Below are 27,490 nucleotides of genomic sequence, written 5' to 3' on the forward strand. Positions count from 1 at the left end.
GGTTGCTTCACATGCAAGCAGGCAATTTTCAGCGCCCTCAAGAAAAAAAAATCAGCCAAACAGGAACATTTATCGGCCGAGGTGATATATCGGTCGACCACTATTTTAAATGCAGTCAGTGTAACTACAGCTAATTAAAGCTGCATTATTGATTGATCTTTGAATTATTCAGTACTAATAATAAAAGAAAGCCCACTGATAAGCATGGTGTTTACGGTTTATTGACCAAATTTTTTTCAAATGTCTGTCTCGCTTTTTTTAAAGGGGTCATGACATGCCTTTTTTTTTTTTTTTACATTTTAATATGTTCCTTGAGGTTAACTTATAATATTAGTAAAGTTTTTTTTGGACAAAAATGATAATTGCACGATCATTTTCCACCAGTCAGAAACGCTCGATTTTGGTGCTGCTTCTCTTTTAAGACTTGACAGTAAATGCCCACTGTTCTGACTGGCTCTTTACTCTTGACTGACGAGCTCTCTTCTTGCCATCTCACTGCACACCGCTACTGGGCGAGGCTATGGAATTGATAAGGTAAAGTAGTCGTTGATGTGTTGATGTCGATGCGGTCAGATGCAAATGCCTACCACAGTGTGACATCACAATGTGGAGGAAGTAGAGAACGAGTCATTTTGGCAGCTTGGTTTCAACAAATACTCTTTTTTGCAGTGAGGAGGAAGTTCTGAATCTACTGTATGTTTTTATAGTACAGTGATCTCTTATACTGTATGTTAAAAGATCATGGACAATTTTATTCCTCATGTTTTCTCTGGCTCTCAATGATCTTTTCCAAATCTTTACCATACCTGTAGCTTTAACACTACTGGCCTGCATTTGGATATACACGGTATGTAAAAATAATCATTTATGGTACTTGGGTTTGTCTTTTGACTTGTGACTAAGTCTTTTTTTGCAGCTTATTCTGGTCAAGGACCACCTACTTGGAGACAGTCTGACTGTTATATAATGTTACCAACTACAGATTGTATTGTTTTAACATGCCATTTAGGGGCAGGTTATTATCTGAAATAGATTATAACAGTAATCACCATTGAAAAATTAATTTTTGTTTAATTTTGAGTAAACTATGTGTAAGTCATTTGTAGGTTTATTTCCTTGAAAAGTGTGAAGACTGCTACTCTGTGGTGCTTTCAATGTATTGCTCTTTTTGTATGAAAATCCTGACTAGTCCCACATAGCAACATTGGCTCAGCCATTGGCATGAGTTTGAGGCGGAACTGTCTGTTAACTGACCAATGGCAGACAAGGGGCATTTAGTACTTTTGGTGGCCGTTTGGTGGCACTCGTGGCACAGAAATTACACACATCACATGTAACTGAGAGAATCATCCAAATGTGTACATTTAGTTACAGATTAAGACTGTTGCACATTGTCATGACTTTTGAAAATGAGATCTTAAAATATACACTGTCTACTCTGCTCATACAAAAAACAGTCCACTGTCTTCGCACTTTATTGCAGTTGTGTTTCTTAACAGGGCTGAATTTGAATGTGTGTAGTTGGCTTTATGCTGTGTAAGTTGACCTTTATTACCTGTGTTATGGTGAGTTGGCTCATTAGAGCTGTGGGAAGCAGCAGGTATTGTGTCCGCCAGGGTAATGAGGAAGATTTCCTGTCCTGTAGCCCACATCTACACATCCAATCTCCATTACAGACCCCTGATTCAGCCTCCCACCAAACGCACTGTTGACACCGACTTGCTGTATACTTACTTTCTTGCTTTGCTTACACAATGCACAGATCACTCTGTCTGTCTATACATTTGACCGACTGACCATCCATACATCCATCCATACCTACATACATACATACTCTTTTTTTTTGTCACTTGTATGTCTTTACTGCTAAATTTTTTCCAGATCCCTTGAATCCCAAAAATATCATTAGATTATAGCCCTAGAGAGAAATGCTAAGCCTGATCCTGTGTTCTGCATGTTGTTTTAGCTGAAGCACTTTTAAAGCAACTGAACTGGAGTCAAGTAGAATTAGAAACAAAACTGAACGAGGAGAAGAGGAAATTTAACCACTTGCGTATTTATTTACATTTAATTTATGTTTAAACTATGAAATTGTAAACTAATATTGACATCCAAAATATCATTTGAAAGATCTGAGTCTCAAGAATTTATATTTTAAAGAGATTTTGACAATCGCAAAATTACAACAATAAGATTTTATTAAATGTGACAAGAGTGAAAATCAAAACATGGAAAATGAAACCGGAAGTCCTGACATTTATTGTCTTCCAGCCAAACACAGATGAGCACAATCCTCCAAACTTTGGTATGCTTTTCATTGCAAGAGTCCAATAAATAAAATCCATTAGAGATTTTAGTCCAAAAATGTACAAATATGAAGAAATATTGATCAGTCTCTCTTTGTTCAGGTTTTACATATTCAACATAAGTTATCATTCATGTCCATTCTCTGCTAAATATTGCACTTTGTGTAGTGTTTTAGTAGCAAAACACCGAAATATGATATTTTGTAGGGTCTTACGAAAAACATTTGCCCTCCCTCAAAATTTTCTGTGCAGTTGTGTTTGGGTAGTCATTCAAAATAGCCAAACTTGAAAGTCAACATGATTGTTCTAAAGATTTGCATCACACACATGCTCCTGGCTCCAATTTTTCATCAAACCTCCTGTTCAATTGCACATCCAGGGGGCTCGGACATATAATTCAAGCCGAGATGAGCCACCCTTCCCGGCTTCGCTCACCATGAGTTAGACCCTGAAGCACACATGCTCCCAATGCATTGACTTTTTTTCACTGCTTTTCTTTGCCGTTCACCCAGGGCCTTTAGCCTCTGCCTCAAGCCGAGAGGCGCCACCCTCCTCGGCTTCAGTCACCATCACCGAGGACCTGGAGGAACCGTTCCTCCTGACTGCATTTTTTCATCAAACCACCTGTTCAACTGCACATCCAGGGGGCTCGTACATGTCATTTAAGCCAAGATGAGCCACCCTCCTTGGATTCAGTCACCATCAATGAGGACCTGGAGGAACCGCTCCTCTCGACTGCATTTTTTCATCAAACCCCCTGTTCAACTGCACATCCAGGGGGCTTAGGTATGCCATTCAACCCGAGGGGAGCCACCCTCCTCGGCTTCAGTCACCATCACTGAGGGCCTGGAGGAACCGCTCACCGCATTGTGAGCAAAACACCCAAATATGATATTTGGGAGGGTCTTACGAAAAAAAATTGCCCTCCCTCAAAATTTTCTGTGCAGTTGTGATTGAGTAGTCATTTAAAATAGTCAAACAGGACAGTCAACAGCTTCAGGTATGCCATTCAACCCAGGTATGTCATTTTTCCACTGCTTTTGCTTTGCCGTTCACTCAGGGCCTTTAGCCTCTGCCTCAAGCTGAGAGGCACCACCCTCCTCGGCTTCAGTCACCATCACCGAGGGCCTGGAGGAACTGCTCCTCCCAACTGCATTTTCACTCAAACCCCCTGTTCAACTGCACATACAGGGGGCTCAGGCATGCCATTCAACCCGAGGGAGCCACTCTCCTCAGCATCAGTCACCATCACAGAGGGTCTGGAGGAACCACTCCTCCCGACTGCATTTTTTCATCAAACCCCCTGTTCAACTGCATATCCAGGGGGCTCTTGCATGTCATTCAAGCCGAGATGAGCCACCCTCCACAGCTTTGCTCACCATGAGTTAGACCCATTGACATTTTTTTTCCACTGCTTTTGCATTGTGAGCAGGTGTGCTCCAGGCTTCACTGACGGTGATCGAAGCCGGGGAGAACGAGGCGTTTTCAAGCTCATGCACAAAAAGAGGCCGGATGTTAAAAGATTAAACCTAGACAGCATTTGACATCGGAAGATCAAGCTTTCTGTGGTTTAATAGCAAGCACATAAATCAGTATGGACAGAGTATATGTTATCCCTTACCCAGCTACCCTTTCAACAATTGTGGTGTCTTTTTTTCCTACCTGACAACCAGCTTATTTATTCGTTTTATACTACTGCTTTGATCTATCCTCTTAGAAACTGTGCAAACTGATAGAAAAAAAAAAAGAAAAGATGCCTCTTAACATTCAAAAGTTGGTGGGTGAGCTTCATATGTTGATCTGTTTACTTCTATTCTATGGTATTTTGACATATTCAAGAACAAAAAGAGGGGAAGGGGAGAAAATAAACAGTGATATTCTGTTGTGGAGGAAGGAAGTATGGATTATGTCTTTTCTAGAGATCACAGGCCTGAAGGCAAATCCTGGCTTCAGATGTTAGCTCTTGTTTAGACTACTGAATATATCATTTCGAGGAAATTCTAGCCACTTTTCCATCATTGGGCTGAACAGTTCTCATCGCAAAACCATACCGTTCCGTGCCGATCCGGGCCAGGTGGCGCAGTTACAGTTTTTTTTCCCACTGTTGTGCAGTAAAATCAGGAGAATGTACATAACAGATCCGTCTGTTGGTAACAGTGTGAGACGTAAACATTGGAGCGAGTGCGGCGCACTATGGAGTATGACCGTATATTCTAGTTTTTAGGACTGCTTTTTCCCCTGGTTTTACTCTGCTAGCAAACAGCAAAGACATGAACCATGTCGCAAAAAGGAAAGTAAAGAGAATAAGGTGAGAGGTTTACCATCATTTGCTGAGGGCTTGTGTTTGCCACCAGACACAAACATGCAGAAAGGTAAAAGTTCCCAAACTAGCTAAAAAGGATATTTATTGACAAAATGTCCTATAAGGATTTTATGAAAATAGTATATGAGGATATACTGAAGTATTTAGAATTTAAATGAGCTAGTAATCTACTTCCCTGACAAAAAAAGGCATTTAGAAAATTAAATGTAGTCTACAGTACTAGTTAAACCATCATAATAAAATCATGAAGATACACTAAACAAGTCGCCACATACTAAAGCCATTCCACCAGCATGGTGGTACGGTTAGCTAACCATTTTGAGAATTCCAGGCCAAGAATGGTTCATAATAGTGCTGTGCCAAACTGTGCTCAAGTGGAAATGTTACTATAACCATTCTGTACTGTGCTCAGAACTGTTCGGCCCGATGGTGGTGTGGCAGGATGAATGAGGCACAGACAGACAATTCTCTATTGCAATGTCCCGAATGGTGTGTTTTATTGACACAGCAAACAATAGTGAGGGGATGAAACTTAATGGTGCGCAGTGTCTTTGGTGCTGGGGCGAGGTGGGCGTGCCGCTTTTTCTGTGCCCGTGAATCCCATGTGCAGTGCAGCTTTCCCGAATTCCATGCTCTGATCGGCCTTCGGTCGTTGCTGGACCCTGAGATTTAGGCGAGACAGAGTAGAGGGTTAGTGGCATTCTCTGGAGTCATGGCTCACTGTCTTCCTCTTCCGCTGGTGTTTAAATCCTCTCCAGCTGATTGTTTGCAGGTGGGGCCGATCAGCGCCCGCATTCCAGGGATGATTGGATGATACGCTTGAATTCAAGGGCGATGCTGATATGCACATTGGATACTCGTCACATCCACCCTAATATCAAAGGTCTTACTAGAAAAAATCCAACGTGAATTTTCTTGATAAAAAAATATGATCGTGCCTGGTAACGTGCATGTAAAACGGCTAGAAATAGCATTTTACCTTAGCGTAAAGACGACAGTTTACACAAGGTTTATTTCTATTTCTTCCACTCCAAACTTACTTCAAACGTACTTCTCTGTCTGCTCGTATGAATGTAACACATCATAAGAAAGTGTTTCACCGCTGCCCAAATGCTCTTTGGATCGCATCATTTATATGTATAAATGTTTTCCATTTGAAAAGACTAAATATTAAATGAAACAAATTACAATAAAATGCAAAGTAATCTCTTCAGTAATCAAAATACTTTTTGAATGTAACTGTATTCTAATTACCAATGATTTAAATTGTAACTGTAGTGGAATACAGTTACTTATATTTTGTATTTTAAATACGTAATCCTGTTACATGTATTCGGTTACTCCCCAACCCTGCTGGCATCCTGCTGGAGTCCTTGGCTCATGCCATCCATTGAAGAGGGCCATGGTTGGTAACCAGAGTGAAGCTCCAGCCCAGCAGGTAGTGTCGCAGCTCCAGAATGGCCCATTTTATGGCCAACGCTTCCTTCATTACTGCTGCGTAACAGGTTTCGGCTGGGGTCAGCTTCCGGCTGATGTACACTACTGGGTGTTGCTCTCCCTGTTGGAACTGGGACAAGATGGCCCCCAATCCAGTGTCCGAGGCATCTGTTTGGAGCAGAAAGGGGCAGCTGAAGTCCGGGGCATGCAGGAATGGAGCTGAGGCCAGGGTGCTCTTCAGCTTCTGGAAGGCTTCCTCTTCAGGTTGGCTCCAGTGCATCTTCTCAGGCTGTCCCTTCTAGGGAGCTAGGGGCACCTGCCAGTGTCCTTTGGTAAGATCCAGGTTGGATATATACCGTGCTCGGCCCAGCAGCTCGATAAGCTCGTCCACTCGGGGCATGGGGTATCCATCGAAGCTGGAGACCTCGTTCAACTTCCAAAAGTCTTTACAGAAGCAGAGGGTGCCATCGCCCTTCGGAACCATCATGATAGGGCTGCACCATGGGCTTCTGGCCTCCTCAATGACCCCAAGTTGTAACATCCATTGTATTTCCTCCTCTATAGCCTTTTGACGAGCCTCTGGGACCCGGTAGCGATGCTGTTGTACGATGATGCCAGGGGGCATATGAACTTCATGGTGGGTCATGTTGGTCCACCGGGATGACTCGAAAACACATTGCTGAACTGACTGACCAGGTCATCCAATTCCGTCTTCTGATTGGCGGAGAGATGGTTCCCCAGATCTACCACCGGGGCCTCTGTCTGGGCAAACCCTGCGACCTGTCTCTTGGGATCTGTCCAATGCTTGAGGAGGTTAATGTGGTAGATCTGCTCGGCTCGTCTTCGTCCTGGCTGCCAGATTCTATACGTTACTGGCCCTGCACGTTCCACCACAGTGTAGGGTCCCTGCCAGGAGACCAGGAACTTGGACGTTGCACAGGGAATCAGCACTAGGACCCGGTCTCCAGGGTGGAATTCATGAGCTTGGGCAGGGTGGTCGTATGTATGCTGCTGGGCATGTTGGGCTTTCGCCAGATGTTCGCGCACCAGGGGCATAACTTTGTTGATCCTTTGCCTCATTTCATGCACATGCTCAATCACTGTTTGGTGCGGCAAGGGTTGTCTCTCCCATGCCTCCCGGGTGACGTCTAGCAGGCCTCAGAGTTGCCGTCCAAACCACAACTCGAAGGCCGTGAACTAAGTGGATGCTTGGGGCACCTCCCTGATGCCAAACAGCATGTATGGTAACAAGAGGTCCCAATTAAGATCATCCTCACTTTGCTCCCAGAATCCAGGAGGGCTTTCACATTTCGGCCCTCGATCTTCACCTCCCTCTCTGGGGATTCCCAGGGCACCGCTCGGTGTACGATGCAACTTGCCAGCCAGGCCCAGATGTCCGGGGGCTTTGGGTCTGTGGGCATGGGTTCATCCCGAACGGTCGGTGTCGCTGGTCTGCTTACTGGTTGTGAGGTGCCCTCCAGTGATCGTCTTTCCTGGGGCATCCTCCGGGGATAGGTACCAGCTCTCTCCGGCGTCTTGGGTTTGCGTTGCCTCTGCCAGTTCCACGGCCTCTACAAGGGTGGCGAGGGTCTCAGGATTCTGCATTCCTATGGCCCATCGTTGCATGCGGGGAAAGGCCCGCAGAAATCTATCCACCACCACCTGCTCCGCTACCTGCACTGGCATCGGTTGCCCAGTTAACAGCCAGAGACGGGCCAAACGGGACAGTTGTGCAGCTTGTATGCGGGCGGGAACCTCATACACCTTACACCCATTCATGGAAGCGCTGCGCTGCACATAACGGTGAAAGCCCCACCCGTGCAAAGATCTCGTTTTTTTAGCTCCGTATAGAGTGTGTAATAGGCGCGCTGCACTTCCCCCGTCAGAAAGGGCGCAAGCGTTCTCGCCCACTCACTCTCATCCCACTCCTCCCTCTCAGCTATCACCTCAAACATGTGCAGGTATGCCTCCATGTCATCGTGCTCCATCAGCTTGGAGATAAGCTGGTTGGCTCGGACATGGGGTTTGGGGATCAGTATGTGGGCAGTGGCTTCCAATCAGAGTTGTATGAGTCCCTGCTCTGCCTGCTCTTGCCACGCCATTAATTGTTCCGCGAACTGTTGCTGGCAGAGGGAGATATTTGTGAGCTGATGCACCAGATCTTCCATCGTCTTCAGAGAGAGAGCTGGACCTGTGGAAAACCAGATGGAGAATTGGGATTTTCATCGTCTGACCTCATTCACTTCACTCTAGCCAGCATTCTCCACCACTGTGGCTGGATGAATGAGGCACAGATAGACAATTCTCTAGTGCAATGTCCCGAACGGGGTGTTTTATTGACACAGCAAACAATAGTGAGGGGATGAAACTTAATGGTGCTCAGTGTTTTCAGTGCTGGGGTGAGGTGGGCATGCCGCAGTGTCTGTGCCCGTGAATCCCGTGTGCAGTGCAGCTTTCCCGAATTCCGTGCTCTGATCGGCCTTCACTCGTCACTGGACCCTGAGATTTAAGCGAGACAGAGTAGAGGGTTATTGGCATTCTCTGGAGTCATAGCTCACCGTCTTCCTCTTCTGTTGGCGTTTAAATCCTCTCGAGCTGATTGTTCGCAGATGGGGCTGATCAGCACCCGCATTCCAGGGATGATTGGATGATTGGATGATATGCTCCAATTCCAGGGTGACACTGATATGTGCATGGGATACTCACCACAGTGGAAAAGTGGCTTCTTTGTGTAGGGATGTTGTAAGACAGTTGTCTTATATTAACAGTACAATTCCTACATAATGCCTGAAAATGTACACAATGTATGTACTATGCAGCTGTGTAGCATACTATGAGATTGGTAGACTGTGTCATGATTAGTGATAGACCTATATTTCTGTCATATATCTGGTCATTTTGAGATCGGCATGAGGCGATAACTGTGCTCTAATAGCCCAACATGATCAGACAGGAAATTGACATGCTACTTCGGAATGTTCATGTACCTGAAATCAATGCCATTTTGTCAAATTACTGTCAGGTGCCATCCCTGTCAGACATTTTTGTATTAATTCAAACCTGTTTACTATTCCCTGTGGCGCTACTGATAGCGCGTTGCTATCTCTGAGACATGGTTTTCTGGTCCCATGGAAACATCCTGATTACTTTCGTAACCTCCATTCCCTGATGGAGGGAACGAGACGTTGTGTCGATATAGTGACGCTAGGGGTCACTCTTGGGAGCCCTAAACACCTCTGATCTTTGAAAAAAGGCCAATGGGAATTGGCGAGTGGAATTTGCATGCCCCCCTCCCCCCCCAGACATACGGGTATAAAAGGAGCTGGTATGCAACCACTCATTCAGGTTTTGTGCTGAGGAGCTGATACAAGGTCCCGGCCATTTCAGCGGGTAGTTCAGCGTTGTGGCAAGAGGGACACAACGTCTCTTTCCCTCCATCAGGGAACGGAGGTTACAAAAGTAACCAGGACGTTCCCTATCTGTCACTCACTCGACGTTGTGTCAATGTAGTGACACTAGGGGTCCCTATACAAAACACCACGACTACTGAACTGTGTTACGTGGACTAGCGGTGCAAGATGGGCAGACCTCTGTGTGCCTCGTAGCCAGCGCACCAGGCCATCACATAACCTCCCCAATGCCCTTATGAGCGTCGACTGCCCAACAAATAGGGACAGGCTAGCCCAGCCGTGGCCTCTTTTCCTCTTTTTTCTCCCCAAAAAGAGTGGAATTTGTTAACCGACTGGGGGCCATAAATGTCTACATCGGGGGGGGGGGGGGGCGGAGTATTTAGAGTGGAAATACGTCACATGGTCTTACCGAGTCTTGTCAGAAGTATGTCATGTGGAGAAGTCGCCTGGTAGGTCCTACCCGAGGGGGGAGGAGTTTCTACATGCATGGTGACCGGGGGAAGAGGGGCCTCTGCCCAAGGAAGATGCAGTTTACCGACAGGGAAACTATTTAGCGGAAGATATATCACATGGAGTCACCTATTGGGAACCAGCACATGTGGAGCACCTACCCCAGTACAGGGTTTAGTTAGCACATGTACTGGGCCAGCAGCGAGTTTCTCCGCAAACTCGTCTGCCACAGGGCTAAGGAGCATCCAGGGATCACAACTTGTGACCACGACAGGGAGTCAAAGGCGCACGTCTTCACCTCATGGGAGGGGAAAGGCGCTATACGCAAGCGGTACACCTGGCCAGCTGTCCCGGAACTTACCTGTTCAGACCTGACAACACACGGGACGAAACCGGCTCAACCCGGAGATTATAGAACCTCGCAAAGGTGTTGGGTGTCACCCAGCCCGCTGCTCTGCAGATGTCTGCCAAAGAGGCGCCACTGGTCAGGGCCCAGGAGGCCACTTCTCTCCTAGTAGAGTAGGCTCGTAGCGCCACGGGGGGGGGGGGGGGGGGGGCGGCACATCCTGAGCATGATATGCCATCATGATGGCGTCAATGACACAGTGGGCGATCCTCTGTTTGGAGACAGCGCTTCCTTTCCGCTGTCCACCAAATCAGACAAAGAGCTGCTCGGAGCTTCTAAAGCTCTGCGTGCGATCCAAATAGATGCGTAAAGCACGCACCGGACACAGCAATGCCAAAGCTGGGTCTGCCTCCTCCTGGGGCAGCGCTTGCAGGTTCACCAACTGATCCCTAAATGTGGTCGTGGGAACCTTGGGCACATAGCCCGGTCGGGGTCTCAGGATCACGTGAGAGTAGCCCGGACCGAACTCCAGGCAGAACTTTCGAACTTTCACTGACAGAGAATGCCTGCAGGTCCCCTACCCTTTTGATGGAAGTGAGCGCAGTCAGGAGGGCAGTCTTCAAAGAGGGTGCCTTAAGCTCAGATGAGAGGATGAGACGTGGTCTGGAGGGATTCAACCTCCTAGCGCCTCTCAGGAACCTGATGATCAGGCCATGCTTCCCTAAGGACTTACTGTCCACTGTGTCGTGGTGTGCCGCTATAGTGGCTCCTTCAAGGTGGAGGGGGACAGCCGACCCTCCAGCCTCTCCTGCAGGAAGGAAAGCACTGATCTGACTGCGCATCTCTGGGGGTCTTTGCGTCTGGAAGAACACCACTTAGCGAAGAGAAGCCACTTCAAAGCATACAGGCGCCTCGTAGAGGAAGCACTAGCCTGAGTGATCGTGTCTACCACTGCGGGTCTTCCACGTCCCATCCAAGGGCCAGACGTGGAGATTCCAGAGGTCTGGTAACGGTTGCCAGATGGTGTCCTGTCCCTGAGAAAGAAGGTCCTTCCTCAGGGGAATTAGCCAGGGAGGGGCTGTCGCGACTAGCGTAAGGTCCGAGAACCACGTCTGGGTGGGCCAGTAGGGTGCTACTAGGACGACCTGCTCCTCATCCTCCCTGACCTTGCACAGGGTCTGTGCAAGTAGGCTCACTGGGGGAAATGAGTATTTGCGTAGTCCAGGGGTCCAGCTGTGTGCCAGCGCGTCTATACCAAGGGGTGCCTCGGTCAGGGCGTACCAAAGCGGGCAGTGGGAGGATTCCTGGGAAGCAAACAGGTCTACCTATGCTCGACTGAATCAACTCCAGATCAGCAGGACCGCCTGGGAGTCTCCACTCTCCTCTGAGCATAACCTGTCGTGACAGCGTGTCCGCTGCGGTGTTGAGGTCGCCCGGGATTTGAGTGGCTCATAGCGACTTGAGGCGCTGCTGACTCCAGAGGATGAGACTGCGGGAAAGTTGTGACATGCAACGGGAGCGTAGACCGCCTTGACGGTTGATGTACGCTACCATTGCCATGTTGTCCGTCCGGACCAACACGTGCTTGTCCTGGATCAACGGCTGGAACCTCCGCAGGGCGAGCAGTACTGTGTTGAGCGTACTGGGGCAACTAATAGACTGTTTGGATAAAGCATCATTTACGTACGCAGTGCCAACGCTCAGAGCAAAACAAGACGTTCTCTGCAAGCGCTTTTCCTGTGGAGTTCAAAATGGTGTGAATCATGTGATTGCGAATTCACGATTGCTGTAGCAAAGTGGATATCCATGACTGATGTTGAGGAGGAGGAGATTTAAAAAGATTTAATGCCCATTGCAATGAATACTTAACCTAGTTTTTTCAATTTGTCAACCTCCCACTTAGACTTTGTAAAAAGTTTAATGTTATTTGAATTGGTGCTATTTTAGTGCAGTTTTGTCTTGTAATACTTAGTTTGGAAAATGTTAAGAAAACATTATTGCTACATATTGTTTGGTTTTCTTTTCTAAGAAGGAACTTAATGCATTTTGACTGTATATACACTATATTGCCAAAAGTATTCGCTCACCCATCCAGATAATTGAATTCAGGTGTTCCAATCACTTCCATGGCCACAGGTGTATAAAATGAAGCACCTAGGCATGCAGACTGCTTCTACAAACATTTGTGAAAGAATGGGCCGCTCTCAGGAGCTCAGTGAATTCCAGCGTGGTACTGTGATAGGATGCCACCTGTGCAACAAGTCCAGTCGTGAAATTTCCTCGCTACTAAATATTCCACAGTCAACTGTCAGTGGTATTATAACAAAGTGGAAGTGATTGGGAATGACAGCAACTCAGCCACGAAGTGGTAGGCCACGTAAAATGACAGAGCGGGGTCAGCGGATGCTGAGGCGCATAGTGTGCAGAGGTCGCCAACTTTCTGCAGAGTCAATCGCTACAGACCTCCAAAGTTCATGTGGCCTTCAGATTAGCTCAAGAACAGTGCATAGAGAGCTTCATGGAATGGGTTTCCATGGCCGAGCAGCTGCATCCAAGCCATACATCACCAAGTGCAATGCAAAGCGTCGGATGCAGTGGTGTAAAGCACGCCGCCACTGGACTCTAGAGCAGTGGAGACGCGTTCTCTGGAGTGACTAATCACGCTTCTCCATCTGGCAATCTGATGGACGAGTCTGGGTTTGGCGGTTGCCAGGAGAACGGTACTTGTATGACTGCATTGTGCCAACTGTGAAGTTTGGTGGAGGGGGGATTATGGTGTGGGGTTGTTTTTCAGGAGCTGGGCTTGGCCCCTTAGTTCCAGTGAAAGGAACTCTGAATGCTTCAGCATACCAAGAGATTTTGGACAATTCCATGCTCCCAACTTTGTGGGAACAGTTTGGGGATGGCCCCTTCCTGTTCCAACATGACTGCGCACCAGTGCACAAAGCAAGGTCCATAAAGACATGGCTGAGCTAGTTTGGTGTGGAAGAACTTGACTGGCCTGCACAGAGTCCTGACCTCAACCCGATAGAGCACCTTTGGGATGAATTAGAGCGAAGACTGCGAGCCAGGCCTTCTCGTCCAACATCAGTGTCTGACCTCACAAATGCACTTATGGAAGAATGGTCAAAAATTCCCATAAACACACTCCTAAACCTTGTGGAAAGCCTTCCCAGAAGAGTTGAAGCTGTTATAGCTGCAAAGGGTGGGCCGACGTCATATTAAACCCTATGGATTAAGAATGGGATGTCACTTAAGTTCATAAGCGTCTAAAGGCAGATGAGCGAATACTTTTGGCAATATAGTGTATATAGAGCACTTTCGAAATCTGTGATTAATCACGATTAATTATTAAAAATTATGTAATTAATCGTGATTAAATATTTTAATTGACTGACAGCACTAATTTTCATTCTAAAAATATATATTTAAGTCTACACTGTTTGTTAGGTTTAGGGTTTAGGTTTGGGCTAGGGGGGTAGAGATAATAAAATATGCATTCCTGTGGACTGTGTTTTGCCATTTACAACTAAAAATACAACCCGTTTTGCCACTCTGTGGACATTTCACACTTCCAGCTTCGGCCACTGAGGGCAGTGGTTTTGAATTTCAGAAAGCATAGACCAATTTTAGCTGAAGAACTTTCGACCTCCTGTTGCCGAATTTGCAGCATGATCAGTCTGCTTGGCCAATTACCAGGGGTCATTTCACCTTTTGTCAGTTCCAAAATCTACCAAGCGCCAAGTCAGTGGATAGTGCACATTTTTCCCCAAATTGATGTTTTGAATTTTGAGTAAATATTGTTTAAAAATGTGTTCATGTGAAGCTGAAGTTTAATTTCTGTGCCTAAAGCTTGACCAAACAGAACTGTTTTCAAACAAATTTCCCCGAATACTACCCCTGTCTTTCACTGGTTGGACAAACAAACAGTCCTGCTCCAAACTCACACCATTAATGGGGCCAATGTTGTTGTGTTGGGTAAGTCAGGATGCTCTCAAACAAACAGAGCAAAGTTTTAATAGTGCGACTGAGCCACAAGTGTTGACACTTTTCTGGGAAATCAACCTACAAATAGCATACTTATAGTTGTCTCTGCATATTAATCTTGGATATGAGGAAGTATTTTAACACTTCAGCAATTTTGTGTATCACTGAAGCAGCAATGCTCCCAAGATATCGATATCAGCATGGCAATTTATAAAGATTTATCGGTTGACCACTAGTAATTCATTGAACATATTATTGGTTTGTTGATTTTTTGTTTTTGTTGTTATTCACAACTAGAATTTTATCTCCCTTCAAACTACAACTTAAATCCGTAATTAATGCAATGGATGTTGCGAGCAAGTTTACAGTATGTTAACATTACTATTTTCTAGCTGGTGGGTGACAGTCTCATTTGTTGGTCTGCAATGTTACAGTGAAAATCTACAGCTACAATCACTACAGCTAAACAGTTAAAATCAGCTGAGCTGGTTGGCTGGTCTTAACTGGGTCTTATTGTTTTAGTCTAGTTGTAGTATTTTTGTAGTTGTAGTCTAAACTGCTCTCTCATCTGGTCACCTCAAAAGTGTCCAAAACCACTCTAAATTCAGCCAACTGATCAGGCTGGGAGACCATTTAAGGCTGGGTTTTTTCCTCTTCTTTTTTTTCCCCAGCATGGACAATATAAATGTTTGATTTACAGACGCACGTGTGCTTACTTAATATGCTGTTTATGGTGTATGTCCAGCCCTAGTAATGCATCTGATCAGGATAAGAGCAGGTCAAATGCTTGTTTCATAGTGCAGCATGGTAGTCAGTCATGTTTATGTATGACTGTGGTGTCAGTGAGCTTATTAAGGGGGAATAGCTTGTCTTAAGGCAGCACAGCAGGGGTTAATTTGACTTTGACTGAGCCTGGGAAGAAAAAGAGAAACGGAGGGATCGTACGATAATGAACATGCAGGATAAGGCATGACTGACCATAATATTGGGGTGATTACAAGACCTCGGCGGGCAAGATATGCACAATGTTGTGCTGTACAATGAGCTAACTGCTTGTGCCTTTTAAGCTAAATGAGTGTTAGATTAATAACATAGTTTTCATGGCAGGTCCAGACTCCAGAACTGTGTTAAATTTCAAAGATTCACACCGTTATTTGGTTCTGGAGGACTCGTATATGTCTGATAAAGGTGTGGTGGTCTGGCTTCATTCAAAGGCTTTCACTCATTCAGTGTATTGCCTGCAAAACATTGATGTTGAGCATTGTCTTTCCTCAATTGCATTTTGCATGGATTCCTATTCTATTGGAAGTCACTGAAATCCTATTGATCTCATAGTCAATATTGTTTTCTATACTAAATGGCTGAATTACATATGTTTAAATTAACATTTGTTCATGTGTGCTTGCATTGTATACATTTGTTTAAATATGTGCCAGCCCTCCCAAGTTGTCTCACTCATCTACTTAAACATCATGGGGAGTTTTCCTTGCCACTTTCATTTTTGGCTTGCTCACTATGGGTCTTATTTGGCATTATTCTTTGTAAAGCTGCTTTGGAACAAAATGCACTGTGGAAAAAATTGAATTTAATTGAAAATGCATTTGACAGTGTTTGTGTATGTATTTGGAGTCTATGTGTGTATATGTTTCATTTGTATGCCAGATAGGGGCAGATCTTGCGATGATCCTGTGATTTTTCCTCCTGTTCCTAGGGTGGGGCACATTGTCTCTGTGTGTGGAAGGTATGCATCTCAACAGGTCTTATAAAACTCTCTGATTGGTCCATTGGGCGCCCTGGGAGATGCAGTCCTTTGTGCTGTATTGGCTGACAAGCTGAAGCTGTCACTGTGCGAGAAGCTGGAGGGCGGGACAATGTCTTCCACTGTTGCTAGGTTACAGGTATACCTAGATAGAAATAGAGATGGAGATAGAAAGATAACAGGAAAGAGAAGTGCGAAATGGAGTGATGGCATTCCTGAAACTTTATAGCGCTGTTTGTGTGGTGCTCCCATAGCCAAAGCGTTTGTCTTTCAAGTTTTGGCATCATTCAAAGTTCTTTTGCACAATTAGATGTTGATTTATGCCATTAGCCACCATTTCAACGAGGGCTGAGTACAAACAGTACATTTGTCATTTTGAACCAAGGGGCTTTACAAATCTCCATTGTATCACTTATTAATTTAATATTGGCTGGTAGAGTACCGAGGTTGTTCTATGACCTGAACACAATCTGCTTGTACAGGAATTAGCAGACGCTTAAACATCCATCATATAAATATGGCCACCGCTGAGCTTTACGCTCCTCTCTTCTCATAGATTACTGCTCCGAACCAGTCTGTCTGTCCTAATTGAGGTAATCTATCAGCATCCCCCTCTCCGAAGTGAAAAGGAAGTGATGAATAGCCATCGTTCTGTGCTCATGTTTTGGCATTGAAAATAATGTGGCCGACGAGTCAGGGTGCGGCTACATCTGAAGTGTGGGACAGTGCCGTATCAGTAATCTGAATCACTAACAAGAGTCCATTTAGAACTGCCAAGACTGCCAACGAGTCGAGCTCCCCAACACATGCCAATCAATACACTCCTGTCAGCCTTGGCAAGGGCTCTGCTGGAACACACTGTTTGTGCTGCCCAAGCAACGCTACACAGCTGCTACACAGCTGCTACACAGTTATGACATGAGAGAGTGGAAAAAAAAAACGAGAATCTATTGCAGAGGAGAAGGGCTTAAGTGATGTTAATAGTCTATGGAATATAAGCTTTGTAACGCTGCAAGCACTTAATGGTCATACAGTTCATTTATATCATGTAATGATAGTGAAAGTGATAGTGATAGAGGAGAAAGATAATTATAGAAAGAACAGAGGGAATCGCAAAATGCTTAGCTAACAAATGCTGCTGTGCAATGTTTCAGGCTACATCTCCAACAAATTTGTATTGTTTTATGCTGCCTGATTTTATAAATATGATGTGACTCTGGCTACAAATATTACTCGGTTTCGAGGTGAAATATGCACTGTAAAATGTTCTTCCAAACAGATGCTTTTAAGGTTAATGCTCTATCGAGTTTTAAATCACCAAAACTTAAAAAAAAATCTCCCTACCCTGAACATTAAACCTAAACCTGGGGGTGTCTGGACCCGCACACCACCGCCTCTGTATTTAACAGACGCGCCATGTTTTTCTGAAGGGCGAACATTCCATATATCCTTACTGTGATATGGCACAAAACTGATTTTCTAACTGTATTTGTTGCTTTATATACTCCACCGAATTAGTTAATACAGAACATGACTTTAAAATGTTTGGATATTAGTAACGCACAATCTTGCTTCATGATGTCTATTTGAATATCTCTTATGCGCTTTACTGTCAGCTGTTGATCAAAATAAAAAAGACACATTAATATCAATCACATAGAGTGCAGAACCGGCAAGAAACGTGTATCGCTTCTCATTTCTAAAACTCTCCTTTTCCTTGCATCCTTCGTGTCCTGTCAGCTCCCTTTTAGGATACAAGGAAAAGATGCAAGGTAAGGAAATGGGGACAGAGGAATCCAAGTGAAATGTATTTGTAAAATGAAACGTCCCACACATTCAAGCGTCATTTCAGAGTGTCACCTCAGCTGCATTTCATCAGAGCAAATTTCATAAATTGATATATTAAGAATAAATCCTAATAATTCAAGATGCATTGTCAAAGTATGTTACAATTACAGTTTGTTAAAACAGCAGTGAAACATGAATTAGAACTATTGCATCAGATGTGAAGGGGGAGGAGAATTTATGCGTGCATTAGGTGCTTTGACCCAAAAGATTTCCATATATAATCCACCTGTGCATCCACGCTCAAGTCTCCTCATAAAGCTTCCTCTGTCTTCGTTTCAGTTGTTTTCATATAAACATGCGCTAGATTAATATCTTTTTGCCGTAAAAGAAATTCAACTGCTTTATTCATTGCGCTGCATCTTGGTTTTTTAGCACAAGAACGTGTTTGGTCTGAACAAGGGTCAGAAATTAACAAGTACTCAGGGTACAAATGCCACTGAAGGTGACAAAAATGACCTTGAAATTCAAAATTTGGGGCAAAAAAAAAAAAAAATGGGCCATTGATGATTTCTATTTCTTATTTGTAACATTGGATATACGTATCACAAGAAATTATTTGATGTTCATTTAAATGTATTAGTAACTGCTTATATGATTATTCAGGTTGAACATTTTATTAATTTATTAATTTGAAGTATTTGGTGTTGTTTTGCCAAAAAAACAAAAAAAAAAAAAAAAAACTCTCTACAATAAGGGTACACTTAAAATATGTTTCTAAATATAATAGAATAACAAAACATATGTTGATACATGCATGTCACAAAAATGACATTTGCATGCTTTTACATGTTACTTTTCATACTTTTACCAGCACCCCCTGCTGGCCTCACTAACACCTCTTCCAGCAGCAACCTTAGTTTTCCCAAGGAGGTCTTCCATCCAGGTACTGACCAGGCTGAACTCTGCTTAGCTTCAGTAGGCAATCAGTCTAGAGATACAGGGTAATATGGCTGCTGACTTGTAGGTATAGAAGGTATGTAGGTATAGTACCCTTATTCTTTGAGACCAGGTTGGTTTTATGCTAAGTCAATTAATGTATGCTGATTGGTTATGAGAATGACCTCAATAAATAAAATGTATGTGCTTAGCCTGCACATTTGAGATATTGGTAATTGGTGATATTTCTCCATATTCAAAGATGCCATTGGTCTACATTTGTTTGGGAAACAGATAGCCCTGCCCCAAACTCATGGCATTGGATGGTCAAACAAACATTTTGATAGCATCACAAAGTCACAGTATTTAAGCCATGAGAACTCTTGGAAAGATTTGGCATGTTAATGTGGGTATGAAATATTAATAGAATATTGGTCTTGGTGGACTAGATCTGCTACGCTGCTGCTGAGTTAAGTATGTGGACATGCTGCTGCTCAATTAAGCAAATCACAAGATATGCTGCATTGAGCATGTATGAGCATGCTACTGCACAAATAGACATACAATAATCCCCCAACAAAGCAGGGAAGCTGCACAAAACACATAATACAAGCGCAAAACACAACCCACTAACCAAGCAGATCTATCGCCAAGACTTGTGTGCTATTGCTGCTCTGAAGAGCCAAGTGCAACGAATGCATGCTAGCTAGGTGTGTCTTGGCCACTGGCCAAATGGTGTAACGCTAATTAACTAAATTTCTATGTATAATTAGGCTTGTTGGACTAATGGCTTATATGGCTAGTGACCCAACTCATAATGTGAACCTGCACCAGCAAAGCCCAGAGCTCATTTAACTAGTGACTAAAACTAGCTGTGTGTGTATTTAGTTAATCTAATGACCTAAAATAGCAATGTTTGCCAGGCCAGATTTGGTTAAGGCTTATCTTGTTAAAGACATGTGTCATGGCCAAAAGCAGACCTTACTGTGCAAGCTGTTAGAAGAATAGCCCCAGCAACCACCTCAGCAAATGCAATTTCAGAGAAAAAAATTTCTGGTTTATCTGTAAAACTGAGCAATTTAAATGTTAGCCAAAAAGAGAGTTGATTGGCTACCCATTTACAAGTCAATGGACCAATCAGCTTACACAATGCGAGCTGATTAGCTTAACATGTCAAATGTGAGCGAGCCGATTGGCTAACAAATAACAAGTTCAAAGAACCAGCTTGCGGCACATAGAGTTTCATGTCTGAACTTTTGAAATGTACACTTCTTGCGGGAAATCTACCTACAAATGCTTAATTGTAATTGACAATGCATATGCAAGTATTTTTACATCGAAAAAATAACACATTTCAGCTTTAATTCTGAGAACATGTAAGCTGGCTATTTAGAAAAAAGAAAACAGGTCTTTGTAGAAGACTTCGTTTATTTGTTTTTTAATACTATTTGTCCTGTCTTTTATTGCCCAAAACTAGCTTGTTTATCTAATGTTTTTATTCTGATCAATCTAATAAAGATTAAACAAGTTTTTCTTTTCATAGTACTTCAAAGCTTTGCAATGTGTGCATCAAAACAGTTAAAGACCAATCCCTAGAAATGTTTTTATGTTCAGCAATACCCCATCTCTCCCTCTCTGTTACTGTGCAGGCTCATCCTGCTGTCACCAAGCAGTTATATAAGCAGTTCTATAGTTACATAATTATATATGTAGTAGTTAAATAGCCAACCTTTAGGAAAAAGATTTACATTTGTGGACAGGGATTGGCAATTAATCAGCTTGTTTCTTGTGCAGAAAAACCCCTTGAGTACAGCTCTCTTTAAAGCAGCCTATACTACAGCCATGACTCCACTGAACTGAGTTCAATTGAATGTAATTGAATTAAAATGGCCAGAGAGGCCTGAATCCAGGCAACCAACTGCATGAAAATCAGATCATAATGTTGGCCTTCTAATTAATTAGCTGCATTACATTCAACTGCTGCTGACTAAGATGATGTATAGTATACAACATATTCACGGAAATGAATAATCTGAGCAAGCTGTTTTAAGTACCGAGTTCAAAATGACTCAATCAGTATTGGGTAGTGTTGTCAAAAGTACCGGTACTTCGGTACCAAGTCGGTACTAAAATAAAAAAGATGTAACGATACCAGTGTTTCTACAGTACCGGTAGTACCGAGCACCGATTTAATTCGGTACCCGCACACTGTCTTACTGACACACGCTTTCAAATGCTCGTATGCTTATTTGAGCTCTGTTACTCCTTTTACACTGAAATGCACAACTAATCAAATTAAAATATTGATATGTCCTATTGTGATTATTAAACCACGAAATGCTGCAGTCTTAGTCTGTGTGAGCTACATGAGCTTTAAATGAACGTGTAAAGCAGACCGCTCATACACTGACTCCACAGACTATGAGAATCATTCATGTTGTATGAGTGATGACAGAGCAGAGCACTAATCCACTCTGAAGTGTTATTTTTATACATTTTATATAATTTAATCACAGCATTTGCGCTTTAACTATCACACTGGGCCATATAGCAAACTGTTTATCCAGCGAGGTTATACTTCCGTCAAAAATACACTTCAAAATAAAAGCACGATTCATAATAAAAGCTAAACGCCTGAAATTGAAGAAATTGCAACAGAATATATTATAACTATATAGTAAAATGTAATCCTCACTGTAGAAATTATAACAGAAATTATAATAATAATAATAATAATAATAAATAAATAATGATTAATGAATAAAGAATAATAATTTTAAACAAAAAAAAAGGAAAAAAGTATTTAGGGAAAAAATAAAACAGATTTCAGTAGGGCCCTGCTTAAAAACAATCAAGTGCTAGAAACACTTGAAGGAATCATGCATATCTTTTAATTTATTATTTATATTGAAATTTAACTTTAAATAGGTTAAAGGAGTGTGTTCAGTAGCACATTATCATATTACCACATTTTTTCAGTGATATCGAAATTGATATTGAGAACCGTGAAATTTCAGTAGCATCGGTACCAACTACTGAAATTTTGGTACCGTGACAACACTAGTATTGGGGAGTAATTGACTAAAAGTATTAATACTACTAACTATTTTTTCAGTAGCATGATTTCAAAATATTGTATCTTTTTCAGTAACAAGCAATTTTTTCCAATAAGTAGCGGTGTAGCATAACAAAATGCTACATCACTGCCTTTTATGTTGCATTGTATTACAGTAATCAAACACACTCTCCTAGAATGCACTCACGAACACAAACAGACACAAAAGATGTGTGTCTTGACACTGAATGCTTAAGCCAGTTTAAACTTAAATAACCCTTTGTTAGCAATCAACAAATTAGAAAAATCATGATAACTCTCAATAAGCACTTACTGTACCAATCATTATTTGAAGTACAAATCAGCCTTTATTTCCTCTTCAGTAAATTTGTCATAAAATCTATCTCTCACGCTCCTCACTCTTTAGTAGCGGGCATTACCTAATTCATGATTGCATGTGTATCTCCTGGCCTGCTAGAAAGTCTCGGCAATGACATCTCTGAAAGACTACACCCACCAAGTACAAACAATTTGATTGACTGATAAATCTGGCAATCTGACATTAGGGGTGCTTCTCATTTCTTAGATTGTGGATCCTCGTTTACTTGCTTCTCCGTCCTCAAGCCTGTGACCCAGAAACCGATCAAAGTTCGCTATTATTAAGGATGTATCAATTCTCTAAATGGATGGAGGGTAGAGGAAGCTTTCAAAGGATGCTTGAGCGACTTAAACTCATGCTTTATTTTTTAACGCAAAGGAATACATTCTGATTGGGTAAACTTTTCATCACAGTTTGAACACTGACAAAGTCTTAAAATCGTAAACTTTAAAAATTATATAATAAAAGATATATTATATATTATATAATCCTGTAATTATATAAAAAGCATTGTCCCCTTAAATAGCTTCAATGTAGTTAGCTACTTTTCATTAGGAGCTTGTAGTGTAGGAAACTATTTTGTAATAGAGTAAGTTAACTGTAACTCAACTACTTTACATGATGAGTGGCTGGTAAAGTACTGTTTCAAAGTAGCTTCCACAACACTGCTAAAAAACATTTTTACATACTAATTCTTGCTCTATAAGAGTTCTAATGAGCTAAAGACAACTGACAAACCGAGAAGAGTCATTGACTCTTGAAAAATCATTTCTTTTAAATGCTTTTGCCCTCAATTCTCTCAGTGGAAATGTGACATTCATAGCTTTTCTCTATGCAGCTGCTCTCTATTTAGCTGGATCAAACCATCACCCTCCAGCACCCTCTCAAATTCTCAAAACATCCACCTCATTCTCTCTTTTTCTCCCTCTTCCTGTCACCTCCTGCCTTCAAGTCCTGCTGGGAAGTTCCTTCTTCATATATTCAGATATCATAACTTGGATGTGATATGTGTTCTAGTGATTTTAGTCTAAAGCTGTGTTCCATTCAACTTGGACACCACTTAAAGTTGGACTTCTAACTTTGAAACTCAGACTCAGAAATCCACAAATTGCTGAGGTGCAGTTTATGATGTCATGCTAACATGTCAATAGGGCTGAAACAATTAGTCAATGTTATCAACAACGTCGACAATAAAAAATTGCCGACCAAATTTTTTATTGTTGAATAGTCATTTGATGTAATTTAACTAACATGAGATCACATTAAACTTTAATGATGACGCGCATGAGCAGCACTGCAGCTCGCATCTGACTGAGGAGAGGAAGAATTACACAGCTCACAGTCCAGATGCACTCTAAACTTTCACAGCTTCAGGTGATGTAGATCGCAAAGTATCAGGGAATTATACAAAAATACAAAATAAGTAAATACAGAAGCACTCTCATTGTGGAATAAGTGTAGCTGGAGCTGCCGCTCCACTGAAGCAAAACTTGCGCGTCGAGCATCTTTAAAGGAAACACCCCGGCGTTACATCTTTAATGCAGTTATATTTAATGTGTTACAGCTTTATTAAATTTAAAATAATACGGAAGCAGATTGTGTAAATAACTACAAACTCTGAAACAGGCATTTCTCTGTGTGGTCAGTTCCTGTTCTATGAGTTGTGCGAATGTCCCGATCTAAGGGGGAGAGATTGAAACTGCACCCGGCTGATGTAAACTCTGGCGCGGAGACGCTCATCCCTCGAGCGCACACGCTTAATGCAGCTAGATTATAAAGTGATGGCTCGTGACTTATTGAATCATACTATATGTCACTGTGCATTTCTTATCGTGAAGAAAATTGGCAATATGTAGCTTTATTAATAAGAGAGAGTTTGTTTTTTTGTGAGTTAAAGATGGATTGAAGTGAACAGAAAGGTGGGAGAGGGTAGTCTTCGCCCCATTATACACTGCAACAAAATATGTATTTGATCTGTTTTTGTTTTGGCTTGTTTTCCAATATAAATATCTAAAACTCCTTTAAAACAATGTACATTTTCTTTAGCAGCTATACTGCAGAAGAAAAAATTGTTATCTGAGAATGTTGAATATAATACTAAAAATACAAATATTTTAAAATATCTAAAAATCCTTTAAAAAAAAAGATGCATTCAGCTGAGAAGCAGCATTTAAGATATTTAGACTTGCTTTTAGAGAACTGATCTTGAATAAGTATATTTTGTCTTTACTGCACTCACAGTGAAAGTGAAAAAATACACTTATATACAAAATACACTTATATTCAAGACAGTCAACTTCCACAGTAACTTCTTATTATGATCAATTTCAGTTTAATTTATACGCCTCCTAACTCTGAAAGTTTTCTTACTGCTAAATATGGGCATTGAAGTGGTGTTCATGTGCTCTCATAACATAAATATGATAATTCTGACATTACTTGAAGGCAGCACCTCTCTCCCTATGTCTCTTCATCTGTCTCTCTCAACCCCTAGTTATTCACTCCTCGTCACCCTCTCATGCAGTTAAGCCCTGAGATGACATCAATTACTTCACACTGGAGCACATAACTTTATCCAGTCTCTCTTTTTTCACAATACACTGACACACACTCTCATAATGTCCCGGTTCTGTACATTTATTTCATTCTTGTGCAATTATCTCTCAAAATGAGTGACTGATTTCACAGAGGGTAATGTCTGAAAAGGGTTATTTCAAGTTTGTACTTTGAAGTGACTCAAGCTTGTAATTGTTCACAGTCGGTGTCATTAAAACACCCATTTTCTGACATGATAGTTATTTGAGTAGCACAAAAAGCTACAGTATTAAGTGTTCAGCTATCATGAGTTAATTTGTTCACATCCTTGTTTATGCATATCTGTTATACTTTCAGTATACTGTATATATATATATATATATATATATATATATATATATATATATATATATATATATATGTGGTTCAATTCCTCTTGCATAGTTTCACTTTCTCTCATGGACACTTTCGATCTCTTTGTGCACAATGTAGCTCGCATGCGCATTTGGCAGCGGTTCAATCTCTCTCGCGCAGATATTTTTTCCGCAGACGTACTGGGTCTTGCTCATGCAGGGCCAAACTCTCCCTCACCATTCGCTTCACTTTTGTCAAGTACCCATCCTCATAGTCGACAGCAAGGTGCTCTAAAATGTGGTCGATTGTGACTGTCATCACTTCCAACTAAAAACTCGCCCGACAGTAAAAACTCCCACCCCCAACACCGATTGACAAGTGTTTGTGTAAGGGATCGGAAATGCAAGTGCAAAGTGAATTGCGATTCCACTTGAATTTTGACAGGTTCCATATGGGACGCAGAGGATGTGAAATAGCAGACGGGGTAATGCTATTGCTATTTCGATATGACAGGGTCATAACTCGTAAGACATGGGAAATGTAATGGCAAATGGACTTTGCTTTTTCACTTGAAATTTGACAGACATTACGTTGTAAATGTGTAAATGAAAATGAAAATACAAATGGTAATACGCAATTTGCAATTGCATTTGATTTATGTCACAATTTATGCATACACAAATAGAAAACGCAATTGCAAATACAATTTGCAATTTGTTTTCAAAATTATCTGGAAAATACTTCCATACTTTCACCCAGCTGATATCAATACCCAAATTAAATTTCATACTCTATAACATCTCTTTCATTGCTATGGTTTGGAAACAATAGCTATGTTCCAAAACCGAGTGAGCTGCCTTGCTATCTATTGCCTACATAGGCAGCTGCCTTGTAAAGCCAGCATTTTCACTGAAATGGCACCTCATAAGTGACTGATTTTGTCTAAATAAGCAGCAACTCTGCACACCACATTTCACTTTTCACACAAAAATTGATTCCAATTGATTTCAATTGAGTTTACCATTAGCATATTGCTAAGCTAATGGTATGATACGCTAATAAGAATAAAAATATAGCACATGCAAATATTTGTTCAAAGTCAATTTCTGATCAGACTGAACCACTTTTATCCAAAAGTTTCAGTATAGAATTTATTATAAATACAATCTAGTCTCACAGAATGAATGTTACTTTAACTAAATTTTTGTAAACTGACTTTTATGTGCCACATTCTATGTTTTGCTGCAATAATTCTAGAGGCGTTTCAGCAAGTGTGCGTTTTTCACTTTCACACAAATCACGAGTACAAAAGCTGATTATGACTTTATAAACACTTATTTTTTGCTCTGTTACTCACCAGAGCATTTTTTAATCACTTTGCTCTATTTCCACTCCAGGTTGGTCATTTCCCTCTCCTGCTCGCTCCGCGCTCCTAGATTAGAGAACCCCTGCTTAGTGTTCGCTCCATGAAAAAGTCTAACTACCTCTCCACTGTAAAGTTATTTCAGTATACTTTTAAATATTACAACCTTCCATGCAGAAGATGTATTAAATGAAAAAATAAATGCACAATACTAGAAGAAAAGCTACAATGTGCTTTATTGGAACACTAACATTAGCCCAAGACTAAATAAAATTATTTTTATAGCTTACTTTTGAAACATGTCGGCAACATTCTCTGGGTTTGATCAATTAAACAAACTACTAGACGAAAAAAAAAAAAAACATTAAAATTAAAAATAAAAATTACCAAAGGAAAAAAAGAAAGAAAAAAAAAATACCAGTACGAAAACAAAACATTAAATTAAATCAAATTAATAAATAAATTAAAAAATAAATAAATTAAAAAAAAATTATTAGGCCTATGTATTATTGCCTAATTATTGTCTATTATTTTCTATTATTGCACTTCTTTTAATTAACCTTTCCCTATAATTCTGTGAATGAAAAAATTACATTCTCACAATGTTGTACACTTTTTTTAATCAAAACTAGATAAAACTATCAAAACTATATGTCTAATGCAGAGTTCACTTTTAAAAATACTAGCTTGTGAATTTTAAAGATTTTAAATCTACCTATCTCTGAGTTTTTTCTTCTGCAAATATATAATGCATAAATTAGCCTACAGCACTAAAATAAATTTAGATGGCAACTGATTAAATTTAGACTATGCAATATTAACATATTGATTAGATCAGTTGGTGTTTTAGGTCATTAAATGTTCAATTCTATTTAATGTGGGACATAATAGCCTACAGTTAAGATTGTGATGCATTAGATTAGAATGATGATATGATTGTTAAAAATATTTAATACGGGACATTAAAATCTAAAGGTCAGTAATACATATATATATATATATATTACTGACCTTTAGATTTTCTCTCAACATGTGAACAGATTATCATCGTGTTTTCTGGAC

The 27,490-nt window shown here is 41.5% G+C and overlaps 1 protein-coding gene across 4 annotated transcripts in view; it reads left to right on the forward strand.

Moving 5' to 3' along the window:
* LOC127418324 (A disintegrin and metalloproteinase with thrombospondin motifs 2-like) overlaps positions 1 to 27,490 on the forward strand; it is a 305,982-nt gene that overhangs the window by 58,181 nt on the left and 220,311 nt on the right. The gene's annotated exons all lie outside the window — the stretch shown is intronic.

This window comes from Myxocyprinus asiaticus, chromosome 27 (assembly GCF_019703515.2).
Source record: "Myxocyprinus asiaticus isolate MX2 ecotype Aquarium Trade chromosome 27, UBuf_Myxa_2, whole genome shotgun sequence".
Taxonomy (NCBI): Eukaryota; Metazoa; Chordata; class Actinopteri; order Cypriniformes; family Catostomidae; genus Myxocyprinus; species Myxocyprinus asiaticus.